The sequence below is a fragment of the Glycine max genome, chromosome 9, assembly GCF_000004515.6.
Source record: "Glycine max cultivar Williams 82 chromosome 9, Glycine_max_v4.0, whole genome shotgun sequence".
In the NCBI taxonomy this organism is placed as follows: domain Eukaryota; kingdom Viridiplantae; phylum Streptophyta; class Magnoliopsida; order Fabales; family Fabaceae; genus Glycine; species Glycine max.
In genome coordinates this window covers 8,206,965-8,222,245 of record NC_038245.2, presented here as the reverse complement: position 1 = coordinate 8,222,245, position 15,281 = coordinate 8,206,965, and the positions used below count along the sequence as shown (strand labels likewise).

The window sequence follows — 15,281 nt, the reverse complement described above, 5'->3', positions numbered from 1 at the left end:
TTTCCCTCTTGCAATTTTTATAATAATCAATGTTTTGCGTCATCTGGGTGTTCCTTGGTTTCTTCAAACTATGGGTGATAACAAATAACTGAAATTTGAAATCCAACCAGGAAGAAAATTATTGGGTTGGATGATCTTGTTAAAGATCATTACATAAAACAGGACAAGCTTTTAGAGAAGAGGAATAAGCAGAAAAAGAAGGCTAAGACTAAGGCATAGAAGATTGAAAGTTCCTATGATGATGAAGATAGCAAGGAAGCTAGGTTGACTAAGATTGTTGAGAAATGTCACAATCAGGCAACATCTTTTTACCTGTTCTTATCTCTCTTTGACTAAGTCTTTGTATACTTGTCATTGTCTGTTACTGACTACTTCGGCTTTTTCGTCCAGTTGACAGCTTTTGGTGAAGAACAATAAATTCCATCTTGGGGAGTAAAAGTTTTTGGAGATAAGGTTATTATTCTAAGACAAAGTTTCTCAGTCATTCTCTATACATGGTTTGCTGCTTTTATCTCTTAATTGTTTGGATGCTGGAAGTTATTAATGTTTTCATTTTGTGAATTGCAGAAAGCCTTTCCCCCTCTAGAGTCTCCTGATCTTGGAAGTTGTAACCTTTTACCGTCCTTTTTGAACAAGCTAAATTCCATGGTGGAATTGACTGCGGGCAAAGGTTGCTCCAGTGTCTTTGTTTGTTAAGGCTATCATGTTGCATCAGTGGATTTCATAGTATGGAACTTAGTTAATGAGAATAAGGTACTTTGACAACCTTTTTCTATTTATTCTGCTAAGTCAATATTTATATTCGCAAATAAAATTAATGGAATCCTATCATCCAACAGGATTGACCTGATATAATGGCAAAATATACAGTTCGCATCGAGGCAGATAAATCACTGTATCCAGTGTTGTTGTCTAATGGAAACCTAGCTCTGACTTAGAGGTAATGTTTTCTTGAAATGCATAGTAGTAGTGAAGACTATCTAGATGGTTACTATACTGTTCATGGATGTTATTTATGTTTTACTGCAGGATGGCAGGCATTATGCTGTTTGGGAGGACCCCTTCAAGAACTGGTTAGTAACTATTACTTTCTACCTTATCCTTTCGTTTGAAAACAGTGTTTGATTATTAGAATTGTGCATAATTTTCTAAAAAGAAAAAAAGTATCTTTAGTCAATAATAGTCTTTAAACAAGACATATGAGTTGCTATAAACTTTTGATATTTATCTTTCATTTTTATGAATAAATAAAAATATATTTGAAATCTATGCATGACCTGGAAATTTTACTTGGGGTAGACCGTAGACCTGGTAGTTGTAATATGAGGTAGATATTTAAATTTTCTATTTCCAAATTACTTTATATATCTTAAATAAATAATTTTGTCACCAACTTTTTATAAAATATTCTATCAACGAATAATTATTCTTATTACTTAACACTCACAGTAATAATAGCATAGAAGTACCTGTCTCAAAAATTGTAACCTAAAAACAAAACTAAAAAAAATAAAAGTATAAAAAAAAAATACCATATCAGTATATTGACAGCTGTACGAGACATAAGGAAAATCAACATCCCCGTGTCGATGACATAATTGTTTTGGCCCATCACTGCCAAATTGTTTTGGCCCGTCACTGCTAATTAGCTTATTTTGTATTTTTTTTAAAAAAGTCTGACATAAAAGATCTTATAGACTAAATTATAGGATTTTGTCAAGTGATCTCACCTATATTTTCATCCATACAAGTAAATACATTAATTGTACTACGTGTATTTATAATTTATAAATGTAAATTATATGTAAAAATATAAATTTTAGAATTATTTTAAAAAAAATTTATTAATAAAGATAGAAGTGATTGAGATTTTTAATTTAAAATTTAAATAAATTAGTTTTATTGATATCTCATTATATTTGATTTTAATTAAAGAAAATCAAGTATTTCAAATCCACTATCAATATTCTTTTTCAAATCCACTATCAAGAAGAGTACGTAAGGCTTTCCAAATTTGATATGATTAATTTTTTTTCTCTGGTACATTAATAAAATATTTGTCATAGTTGTTCAAGATTTTGATATTAATTAATTATATATCTGAACTTGGGTGCAGGTCAAGACTCAAGATCTTGGTTTTAGATGAAGTTCTGGAATGAATTTGGCGTACGTGGCCATCTTGTAAAGATGTTGTATGTGTTTCTTCAATTATGGAATTTTTGTACTATAATTGGAACATATATAACTTACAAAATAAATCGTGCTTTCTGGCCTTTCTTGTATCACTTAAAGATGGTTATAAAAATTTAAGGTAAAGAATAATAAACTTTGTTAATTAATTGCGTAAGTACTGCACACTTCTCCTTGTTCCATTGACTGAATTATTTTTATTCTTACTTGTTATCACTTTTAATCGTAACATTTTATGGTTGATCATGTGTTGCCCCGACCTTTTCGGACCTTCTATTTATGGTTAGTTTTGTTTATGATTTTTTAGTAAATATTAAAATGAAAGTCTACTTGTTTTACCGAGATAAATAGATGTTTTGCATGGTTGAATTTTATTAATTAGTGTGAGCTTGAAGATGTATGCTAAAATGACTATGTTACTAGTTAAAGTTGGCAAAAAAAAAAAAAAAATCAGCATTCTACATCTACATCGGTTGTAGATCAAAAACGATGTAGAAACTCTACATTTTACATCGGTTGAACCTCACAAATGATGTAGAAACTTCACAATTCTACATCGGTTGGACCTCACAAACGATGTAGAAACCTCACATTCTACATCGGTTGCACCTCAGAACTGATGTAGAAACCTCACATTCTACATCGGTTGCATCTCAGAACCGATGTAGAAATCTCATGATTCTAAAACGGGTCTGACACCATGCCCGTCTTCGTAACCATGCCCTTTTAAGACGGTCTTTCAACCGATGTTATAGGGCCTAACATTTTCAACGACTCCTATCTACAACCACGCGTCAAAACCAATGTAGAAAGACTCTCAGAACCGATGTAAAAGGCCTATTTTCTAGTAGTGTGTACATCAACAAATTATAAAAGCATTAATACCTAACAAGATTCTAAGAACTTTTATTAACGTATCTTCATTTTTTAAAAGTTATCTTAACAATCTACACTTTAAATATATCCTAAAATAATCATAATTATAATTTATTAATTTATTTCTTTTTGAAAAAACTAAGAGAAATCAACTACGTACCTGGAAATTATAATCTACTAATTTGTTCCTTCTAAAATACTACACTCTAAAAACATGTTTAGAAATCAAATAAAAAATAATTTTTGAGACAAAAATACTTTCATAATAATTTCAACTCCAACCAAACATGCACTAAATCAGCAAATCTATGAAATGTAAATCTCTTGAATAAAATAACCTTTGACATGTCATTTGTTAAGGAGTGTGCAAAATGGCAATTCCCGAAACCATACACGTGTCACATATTATGCTACCCTCAAAGAGAAACGCCAATTAGTTAATTCTATTACTCTCTTGTCTTTATTTCCTTCTCTTCTCTTCTCTTGTCTTCACTCTTTGAAGTAACTTCCTCCCAACCCATACTCCTCCATTATCCCTCTGTCGCCATCCTTCGCCGACCATGGTGAAAACCACCGCTTTCCCCTGGAGGAAATCAACGGCTTAAGCAATGGTCACACCAAAATGTCCGCTCCTTCGATAGTCTCGTCATCTGCGATGCGCTGCATCGTGGACGCAATTCCGTCGAAGGAGTGGGAGAAGCTCCAGAGAATCCTTTTCGTCTCGGCAAAAGATTTCTCGATCGGAGCTGGCCTCAAGGGTGGCCTCACTCTCTTCGCGATCTTGGCACGATTACATGTAAAAAGCCGCCAAGGTAAGAAAAATAAATAAATAAATAATGTCTTTGTTTCATCTTTCAAGTGTTTTATCACGTTTACGATAACTGATGTCATTCGTTCATTTAGGAAGGAAATTGTTGTTTCTAACGACGAAGCAATTCTGGCGGCTCTGAAGGAAACACTAAGATACGGTTTGTTTCTCGAAACCTTCGTTGGAACGTTCGTTTCCACCGACGAAGTTATCGGTTCTATCGTTGATCACCACAGGCATGTTCTCTTTCTCTCCTGCTAAAATGCGCGTTGCACTCTGTGACTATAATAGGTCTTGTAGAAGTTAGAACTAATTCAAAACTCAAAGTTTTGAATCCTGCATGTAGTGGCTGCTAATTGTGATTTTGAGTCCCATGATTTAATTAAGCTCCGTTTGGATAAATTTTTAATAAGCAGTTACTTGCAATAGAAGAAAATGAAAAGTATAACAAATTGAATTTTCTGTATGTTGAAATTAAGTTATGTACATTTGCTTTTAGAAAAGTTAGATGAGAGAATTTTTATAAAGTTGAAGTCGATAAATTGATTTTAGTTAATGGAAAAAAGTTTAATTTGTTTTTCCTTCTTTTATAAGTACTTATTAGTTATTGATAAGTTCATCCAAGCAGGGTCTTGGTGTCTTGGGATTTAGAGTTGTTGTTGTCAAGGTTATCAAATTCGAGAGTTTACAGAGACTAGTGAGAGTTCCATAGACTCGACTCATAGACTCAACTCGTAGACTCATAAGAGTCTACTTCATATAAAAATAATAACAAAATATCTATAAATAACATACTAATTAAACATTTCAACAATATAATAAAGCAAAATAGTAAATCATAAAGTTCAGAATATTTAAATAACCAAGTCTAGTAATAATACATCACTACTAGACAATAACTTGTAAAGGTTATAATAGTGGTAGATCATTCTCATCGAGATTTTGATGTTATTAGACAATAAGGGTTTCATATTATTAAAGGTGAGAATTTTGTATTTGAGAATAACATGCTAAATGAAGGTATGTTGAATGTTTAACACACAGAAAAAAATAAAAAATGGCTTACATTTTGGTTTGCTAACTCATTGACTCGATGGTAAACTCGAGAGTCTACCGAGTTTAGAGTTTATAGAGTTTATCCAGAGTCTACTAAAAAAAGAGTTTACTCAAGAGTCAACTCGCAGAGGACAAGTGGACTCGTAAACTCGTAAGAGTTAGCGAGTTAACTAGAGAGTTTGATAACCATGGTTGTTGTTGTTGTTGTTTGGTTTTGTGGGGTGGAAATGGTGGTGGTGATTGAGATTTTTATGTTGTGGTTGTTCAAGACAACGAAGTGGAGGGCTCTGGTAGCAGGGGCGGTTGCAGGGTCGTCGATGCTACTAATAGGGTTAGAGGATCAGCACACGAGTTTGGCCATTTACATTCTCATGCGTGCAACTGTTTTGGCATCCCGTTGTGGGATTAAGAGCAAATGATTTGGGAAAATCTGCAAGCCTCTCATGTGGAAGCATGGTGACATTTTCCTCATGTGTCTATCCTTCTCACAAATATTGTATGTGATCATGTTACATACCCTTTCTCTCTCTCTCTCTCTCTCTCTCTCTCTCTCTCTCTCTCTCTCTCTCTCTCCTTTGGTTAGTTAATTTTTAATGAGGAAATTGTTATATTATTACTTTTTTTACATGAATCTTGGACTGTCCCTGTTTTTTTTAGCTTAGCATCTCTTTCGAATAAGTTATTTTGTCTTTTAAATTTTATGGCCAGGTCTTGTGATTTTACAAACATAGTTTTTGTCTGATTTGATCGCCTCACACAATTTAAAGTTGTTGGATGATATGGAATTGTGCATCCTAGTTGTTTTGTTCAGTTCATGGATAAAGCATGCATGTACTTGATATAAATAGCTACCAACTGAGGCATTGTTATATGAAAATGCTTATATGTACACTACTAGAAAAGTCTGAGTAATTTTTTTAATTGTATATATATATATATATTTGCTCAATGTTTGTGATAGAAATACCACACAGAGGGGTGCAGATAGCAGTCATAGGCCCAGAAGAGTGTAGAAGCCACCCATTTACCTTCAAGACTACATCTGATATCAGCAACAAAATTAGACCAGCTTTGTCGTGCTATTGTCATGTCGGGAGTTTGTTATAGCTAATAGGATAATTTCACAAATTCTGTTAGTGATATTTCCATTTTGTTATATTCTTGTCCCCCCCTTTATCAAGTGTATATGCCCTTATAAATACCATGAATGAATGAAATAAAGCAAGGAAAAAGTTTATCAGTATATTCTTATAGCAGTAGTGGTAGAATTAGCTAAGTATAGAAGCTCACCCTAACAATTGGTCCGACCTGCCGCGCATGGTTGCCTCCCATGGCTGCCTCTACCTCTACTCCGGCCATGCCATACCATACCACCCGCTAGACCACTTCTTTTGGTTGCAACCTCTTCACACAGCCATCCATCCACAACCACCCTTGCAGGAGCCATCCCTTCTATCTCAGCACCCACATTCTCTTTATGTACATCCAACTCAATCCTTTGGGATTGATTTTGAGAGTACCCGGATCCGCTTGCTAGCCTTGTGCGGTACCACGACTCTGCAAACTGTGCGGACCATGCCGACTTCGCCTTCCATGGATTTTACAGTGACGCTGGAACACCAAAACACAGGCACTTCCTCCATTGTCCACCTACTCGCCAACAGCAAGCCCCACACGCCAATGCCCAGTAAAGAAGATGATCCTCCTAGTAGTGTCATTGTGCAAACGACGTACCCTAGCGTCGACATCTAGCAACACGATTATGTTGAAACATGGCCAACAATCAGGGTCACTGAACTACCCCACCCGACGTGCCTTTCCTCGACACAAAATAGCTAATCAACATTGCGGTGAAGGACCAAGCCGCTAAGCACTCAACTATTCTTATGAAGATGACGGAGATTGCAGAGGTATATCCAGAAACCACCATAAGGAATGTGGTTGTCCCTGTGCCTGTTTACCTCAATGACCCACAACGTCAAACCACCAAGGATGTTAGTGTCATTTCTGGGCTCAACATGATGCAAACTATCCACGTGTCTACCACGGCTACCATTTTTTATGGGCTCGGCAAGAAGGCCATTAGTTATGCTGAGAGGAACATTTTCATTTTTGATCCCGGTGGTAGGATTCATGGGTTGACATACCTCTTTGCTCTGTGTAGCATAAATTTAGCTGCTGGTGTGACTACTAGGTTTGTTTCTTTACTCTGCAGCGCAAGCCACAACCCCACCCTCTCGACCTTCATGTGTTGCAAACCCTCGAGGTTATAATTGGCAGGGCCCAAACCAGCAATTTCACTCACGTACCTATTTTTTTCTACACCCACCCCCTGTATCTGCTTGTTTTTATTGCCCAACCTTGAGGATAAGGTTGGTTTTCCAGCGGTGGGTAATGATAGCAATACCACACAAAGGGGTGCAGATAGCAACCATAGGCCCAGAAAAGTGCAGAAGCCACCCACTTATCTTCAAGATTACGCCTGATATCAGTAACAGAATCAGACCAGCTTTGCCTTGCTATTATCTTGTCGGGAGTTTGTTATAGCTAATAGGATAATTTCACATTTAGTTTCTCCTCAACAGTCAATGTGATAGGATCAGTAAGTTGTGGGGCGACAACCCAAGACTCAGAGTGTTTTGGCTGAACATCTTCAAGAATGACCTCACCTTTTGCTTTCAATGATTCTAAAAACTAGTTCTTCCTTTGAGACTTACCTAGCTTCATTCCAAGACCTTTAGGTGGAGCAGTGGCTGATGAAGTTGGATGACCTTTAGGCTTGGTTGCAAAGGAATCGACATCAGAAGTCAATCCAAAACCAGAGCCACTTTCAAAACCAGTTCCGCTGCTAGATATGCTCAAATCACTAAAGCTATTTTCAATTCTTCCAGAGCCCATTAACTGTAATGGACCAAATCCTCCTTTATCACCTCTGCTCTTTTCAATCTTGCTTTTATCAATCTCACTAGCTTTTCGCTTCATAACATCCTTAGTTTCATTAATCTTGCTCTGCAAAACCAACTTGTGCTGCTTTTGTTAGTGATATTTCCATTCTGTTATATTCTTGTCCCCCCCCCCATTTATCAAGTGTATAAGCCTTTATAAATACCATGAATGAATAAAATAAAGCAAGGAAAAAGTTTATCAGTATATTCTTATAGCAGTAATAGTAGAATTAGCTAAGTATAGAAGCTCACCCTAACAATTTGTTACAGACAACATAATACAATGTGGTCCTATAGCAGTACGGTCAATAAAATGCTATTGGATAAATAAGAAGGTTATATGAAAAGGAAGAGAAAATAACTCATACTAATAATCCTGTTGCCACCTCTATTTTTTTCTTGATAACCCTTTAGATTTACCTCATGGAAAATGTTGCATTTATTTTGATATAGGAAGAAAACTTTGTACAGCCATAATAGTATTGTCCACATAGGTTCACCCTTGATAGTTTCTTTTTTCGGCTATGTTTCTGGAACTGCGACACTTTATGTCCCTCTTGCCCTATCCTTCCTTTTTCCTTTTAATAATGATTGCCTTTTCTTTCTTTTTTTTTCTTTCAAAGAATGATGAATGATAATGGAGAATATTTTTGGTTTCAAGTCTGCTTATATATTAAAGCAAGACAGTTTGCCAACTTCATATAAATCCTTTCTCAATAAACATGGTGGAAAGGATCCAGTTATCTTACAAGGTGTAAAAGATATAGCCAGTGGCAAGCCTTTCACTAATTTGGGTGCAATTGAGAAATACTACAAGACCATGGGTATCGATGTGAAATTAAACTGAAATATGAAAGTCCCATGCTCAGTATGAAATAAGGATTTATGTGATTGTTTTCCTTTTTTCGCTATGTTGTAATTAACCTATAAGAAATAAATAAAGTAAACTTGGTTATCTTACCTAGCATTTTGCAGATTGTACATGGGAATAAATCATGCAGAGGACACATTCTTTCGTTTCTTGTTCAAGCTTACCAAAGAGCACTATCTGTTTATCTTCCAGTTTACCTAATAGCTGCACTTATAGTTCACAGAAATGGACTTTTAAAAAGGTGATCATCTAATAGGAATGCATACCAACCAATTTACCCTTCACCTGATCCTATGTGGGACTTTTACAAAATACATGTTGTTAGTGCTTAGCTCTACTGAGCTTTAAAAGATTGGCTAAGATTTTGTTAAAACATAAGCACTTAGACAATGAAGGAAAGCTGGAGTTGCTGCACATGATGTCCAACGTTATGTCAAGGAATAAGATCGGGCTGCACAATGCACAAGGCAAGATAAAATGTCAAATGAAGAATTGAAGTTGCAGGATCCACGATGTCGGATACAATGTCCTGACATCCTGCCCGAGAATACTGAAGTTGCTGTACAATGCAAGATAAAAGTCAAGTGCAGAAGTGAAGCTGCAGGATCCACGATGTCGGATACAATGTCCTGACATCCTGCCCGAGAATACTGGAGTTGCTGTACAATGCAAGATAAAAGTCAAGTGCAGAAGTGAAGCTGCAGGATCCACGATGTCGGACACGATGTCCTGACATCTTGCCCGAAAATACTGGACACATAAATCTGTTATATCTTTAACAGATTATTGTGCAGTTAGCAAGAGATAAGAAGATCTATCTTCTGGAACGAATTAAAAAGATAATTAAAGTTCGAATTTCAAAGTAGAAGAGTTCGTTCAGGGATTAAAGATTAAAGATTAAAGATTCAAACTAAAAGATCAAAAGTTATCTTTTAGTTCTTTAACTGCAGATTTTTTCAGAAGAAGATAGATCTCCTCCAGCACAAGCCGTTGCAGTCCAGAAACGCAAATTGCTATATAATCATGAAGGCTGCACGAGTTCTGTACCAAGTCCGGGATTGAAGAGTTATTTTGTGAGCTTTGGGACTTGAGTCTTTTGTGAGCCACCTTGATGGTACCCTAACATCAAGTGTTGGACCTATGTGTGTAGAGTTGATCTCTAGTGTGTAGAGTTGATCTCTAGTGTGTAGAGTTGATCTCTTTTGTTCAGAGTTGATCTCTGGTGTGTCTTTGACTTAATTGTAAACACGGGAGTGTGAGTGAGAGGGAGTGAGCGGAGGTTCTCATATCTAAGAGTGGTTCTTAGGTAGAGATCGCACGGGTAGTGGTTAGGTGAGAAGGTTGTAAACAGGGGCTGTTAGACCTTGAACTAACACTATTGAGAGTGGATTTCCTCCCTGGCTTGGTAGCCCCCAGATGTAGGTGAGGTTGCACCGAACTGGGTTAACAATTCTCTTGTGTTATTTACTTGTTTAATCTGTTCATACGGACGCATATAATCTGCATGTTCTGAAGCGTGATGTCGTGACATCCGGTACGACATCTGTCCCCTGGTATCAGAATTTCAATTGGTATCAGAGCAGGCACTCGAAATCACTGAGTGAGATCTAGGGAGACAAATTCTGATGAACATGGAGAAAGAAGGAGGACCAGTGAACAGACCACCGATTCTTGATGGAACCAACTATGAATACTGGAAAGCAAGAATGGTGGCCTTCCTCAAATCACTGGATAGCAGAACCTGGAAAGCTGTCATCAAAGGCTGGGAACATCCCAAGATGCTGGACACAGAAGGAAAGCCCACTGATGAATTGAAGCCAGAAGAAGACTGGTCTAAAGAAGAAGACGAATTGGCACTTGGAAACTCCAAAGCTTTGAATGCTCTATTCAATGGAGTTGACAAGAATATCTTCAGACTGATCAACACTTGCACAGTGGCCAAAGATGCATGGGAGATCCTGAAAACCACTCATGAAGGAACCTCCAAAGTGAAGATGTCCAGATTGCAACTCTTGGCTACAAAATTCGAAAATCTGAAGATGACGGAGGAAGAATGTATTCATGACTTCCACATGAACATTCTTGAAATTGCCAATGCTTGCACAGCCTTGGGAGAGAGAATGACAGATGAAAAGCTGGTGAGAAAGATCCTTAGATCCTTGCCTAAGAGATTTGACATGAAAGTCACTGCAATAGAGGAGGCCCAAGACATTTGCAACATGAGAGTAGATGAACTCATTGGTTCCCTTCAAACCTTTGAGCTAGGACTCTCGGATAGGGCTGAAAAGAAGAGTAAGAACTTGGCTTTCGTGTCCAATGATGAAGGAGAAGAAGATGAGTATGACCTGGATACTGATGAAGGTCTGACTAAGGCAGTTGTGCTCCTTGGAAAGCAGTTCAACAAAGTGCTGAACAGAATGGACAAGAGGCAGAAACCACATGTCCAGAACATCCCTTTCGACATCAGGAAAGGCAGTAAATACCAGAAAAGATCAGATGTAAAGCCCAGTCACAGCAAAGGAATTCAATGCCATGGGTGTGAAGGCTATGGACACATCATAGCTGAATGTCCCACTCATCTCAAGAAGCAGAGGAAAGGACTTTCTGTATGTCGATCTGATACAGAGAGTGAACAAGAAAGTGATTCTGACAGAGATGTGAATGCACTCACTGGGAGATTTGAAACTGCTGAAGATTCAAGTGATACAGACAGTGAAATCACTTTTGATGAGCTTGCTGCATCCTATAGAGAACTATGCATCAGAAGTGAGAAGATTCTTCAGCAAGAAGCACAACTGAAGAAGGTCATTGCAGATCTGGAGGCTGAGAAGGAGACACATGAAGAGGAAATCTCTGAACTTAAAGGAGAAATTGGCTTTCTGAATTCTAAACTGGAAAATATGACAAAGTCAATAAAGATGCTGAATAAAGGCTCAGATACGCTTGATGAGGTGCTACAGCTTGGGAAGAATGTTGGAGACCAGAGAGGACTTGGGCTTAATCATAAATCTGCTGGCAGAATAACCATGACAGAATTTGTTCCTGTCAAAAGCAACACTGGAGCCACGATGTCACAACATCAGTCTCGACATCATGGAACGCAGCAGAAAAGGAGCAAAAGAAAGAAGTGGAGGTGTCACTACTGTGGCAAGTATGGTCACATAAAGCCCTTTTGCTATCATCTACATGGCCATCCACATCATGGAACTCAAAGTAGCAGCAGCAGAAAGAAGATGATGTGGGTTCCAAAACACAAGATTGTCAGTCTTGTTGTTCATACTTCACTTAGAGCATCAGCTAAGGAAGATTGGTACCTAGATAGCGGCTGTTCCAGACACATGACAGGAGTTAAAGAATTCCTGGTGAACATTGAGCCCTGCTCCACTAGCTATGTGACATTTGGAGATGGCTCTAAAGGAAAGATCATTGGAATGGGAAAGCTAGTTCATGATGGACTTCCTAGTCTGAACAAAGTACTGCTGGTGAAGGGACTGACTGCAAACTTGATCAGCATCAGTCAGTTGTGTGATGAAGGATTCAATGTAAACTTCACAAAGTCAGAATGCATGGTGACAAATGAGAAGAGTGAAGTTCTAATGAAGGGCAGCAGATCAAAGGACAACTGTTACCTATGGACACCCCAAGAAACCAGCTACTCCTCCACATGTCTATCCTCCAAAGAAGATGAAGTCAGAATATGGCATCAAAGATTTGGACATCTGCACTTAAGAGGCATGAAGAAAATCATTGACAAAGGTGCTGTTAGAGGCATCCCCAATCTGAAAATAGAAGAAGGCAGAATCTGTGGTGAATGTCAGATTGGAAAGCAAGTCAAGATGTCCCACCAGAAGCTTCAACATCAGACCACTTCCAGGGTGCTGGAACTACTGCACATGGATTTGATGGGGCCTATGCAGGTTGAAAGCCTTGGAGGAAAGAAGTATGCCTATGTTGTTGTGGATGATTTCTCCAGATTTACCTGGGTCAACTTTATCAGAGAGAAATCAGAAACCTTTGAAGTATTCAAGGAGTTGAGTCTAAGACTTCAAAGAGAAAAGGACTGTGTCATCAAGAGAATCAGGAGTGACCATGGCAGAGAGTTTGAAAACAGCAGGTTCACTGAATTCTGCACATCTGAAGGCATCACTCATGAGTTCTCTGCAGCCATTACACCACAACAGAATGGCATAGTTGAAAGGAAAAACAGGACTTTGCAAGAGGCTGCTCGGGTCATGCTTCATGCCAAAGAACTTCCCTATAATCTCTGGGCTAAAGCCATGAACACAGCATGCTACATCCACAACAGAGTCACACTTAGAAGAGGGACTCCAACCACTCTGTATGAAATCTGGAAAGGGAGGAAGCCAACTGTCAAGCACTTCCACATCTTTGGAAGTCCATGTTACATTTTGGCAGATAGAGAGCAAAGGAGAAAGATGGATCCCAAGAGTGATGCAGGAATATTCCTGGGATACTCTACAAACAGCAGAGCATATAGAGTATTCAATTCCAGAACCAGAACTGTGATGGAATCCATCAATGTGGTTGTTGATGATCTATCTCCAGCAAGAAAGAAGGATGTCGAAGAAGATGTCAGAACATCGGGAGACAATGTAGCAGATGCAGCTCAAAGTGGAGAAAATGCAGAAAACTCTGATTCTGCTACAGATGATTCAAACATCAACCAACCTGACAAGAGACCCTCCATTAGAATCCAGAAGATGCACCCCAAGGAGCTGATTATAGGAGATCCAAACAGAGGAGTCACTACAAGATCAAGGGAGATTGAGATCGTCTCCAATTCATGCTTTGTCTCCAGAATTGAGCCCAAGAATGTGAAAGAGGCACTGACTGATGAGTTCTGGATCAATGCTATGCAAGAAGAATTGGAGCAATTCAAAAGGAATGAAGTTTGGGAGCTAGTTCCTAGGCCCGAGGGAACTAATGTGATTGGCACCAAGTGGATCTTCAAGAACAAAACCAATGAAGAAGGTGTCATAACCAGAAACAAGGCCAGACTGGTTGCTCAAGGCTACACTCAGATTGAAGGTGTAGACTTTGATGAGACTTTTGCCCCAGTTGCTAGACTTGAGTCCATCAGATTATTACTTGGTGTAGCTTGCATCCTCAAATTCAAGCTGTACCAGATGGATGTGAAGAGCGCATTTCTGAATGGATACCTGAATGAAGAAGTCTATGTGGAGCAGCCAAGGGGATTTGTAGACCCAACTCATCCAGATCATGTATACAGGCTCAAGAAGGCTCTCTATGGATTGAAGCAAGCTCCAAGAGCTTGGTATGAAAGGCTAACAGAGTTCCTTACTCAGCAAGGGTATAGGAAGGGAGGAATTGACAAGACCCTCTTTGTCAAACAAGATGCTGAAAACTTGATGATTGCACAGATATATGTTGATGACATTGTGTTTGGAGGGATGTCGAATGAGATGCTTCGACATTTTGTCCAACAGATGCAATCTGAATTTGAGATGAGTCTTGTTGGAGAGCTGACTTATTTTCTGGGACTCCAAGTGAAGCAGATGGAAGACTCCATATTCCTCTCTCAAAGCAAGTATGCAAAGAACATTGTCAAGAAGTTTGGGATGGAGAATGCCAGTCATAAAAGGACACCTGCACCTACTCACTTGAAGCTGTCAAAGGATGAAGCAGGCACCAGTGTTGATCAAAGTCTGTACAGAAGCATGATAGGGAGCTTACTATATTTAACAGCTAGCAGACCCGACATCACCTATGCAATAGGTGTTTGTGCAAGATATCAAGCCAATCCTAAGATAAGTCACTTGACTCAAGTAAAGAGAATTCTGAAATATGTAAATGGCACCAGTGACTATGGGATTATGTACTGTCATTGTTCAGATTCAATGCTGGTTGGGTATTGCGATGCTGATTGGGCTGGAAGTGCAGATGACAGAAGAAGCACTTCTGGTGGATGCTTCTATTTGGGAAACAACCTTATTTCATGGTTCAGCAAGAAGCAGAACTGTGTGTCCCTATCTACTGCAGAAGCCGAGTATATTGCAGCAGGAAGCAGCTGTTCACAACTAGTTTGGATGAAGCAGATGCTGAAGGAGTACAATGTCGAACAAGATGTCATGACATTGTACTGTGACAACATGAGTGCTATTAATATTTCTAAAAATCCTGTTCAACACAGCAGAACCAAGCACATTGACATTAGACATCACTATATCAGAGATCTTGTGGATGATAAAGTGATCACACTGAAGCATGTTGACACTGAGGAACAAATAGCAGATATTTTCACAAAGGCTTTGGATGCAAATCAGTTTGAAAAACTGAGGGGCAAGCTGGGCATTTGTTTGCTAGAGGAATTATAGCAACTACAGCAATCTGAACGTGCCCAAACGAATCACTTAACATTAATAGCACGTTCACTATTAAGCCAAAACGAATTCGACCGTTGCTTCACACGCCCCTCTACATTCTTCATTCAAATTTATATCTGCTTGGCATTCGTGTTTTCTCCAGCATTTCCCAATAGTTTTCTGAGATTTAC

The 15,281-nt window shown here is 38.4% G+C and overlaps 1 long non-coding RNA gene and 1 pseudogene across 1 annotated transcript; both read left to right on the top strand.

Annotated features, from left to right (window-relative positions):
• Positions 1-390: 390 nt before the first annotated feature.
• LOC102665229 (uncharacterized) lies at positions 391-2,258 on the top strand. The gene is made up of 5 exons (XR_001382617.2): positions 391-453; positions 568-753; positions 840-940; positions 1,030-1,073; positions 2,117-2,258. It is a non-coding gene; the product is annotated as an uncharacterized lncRNA (long non-coding RNA).
• A 1,463-nt stretch (positions 2,259-3,721) lies between these two features.
• LOC100794906 (uncharacterized) lies at positions 3,722-8,991 on the top strand (annotated as a pseudogene).
• Positions 8,992-15,281: the final 6,290 nt, after the last annotated feature.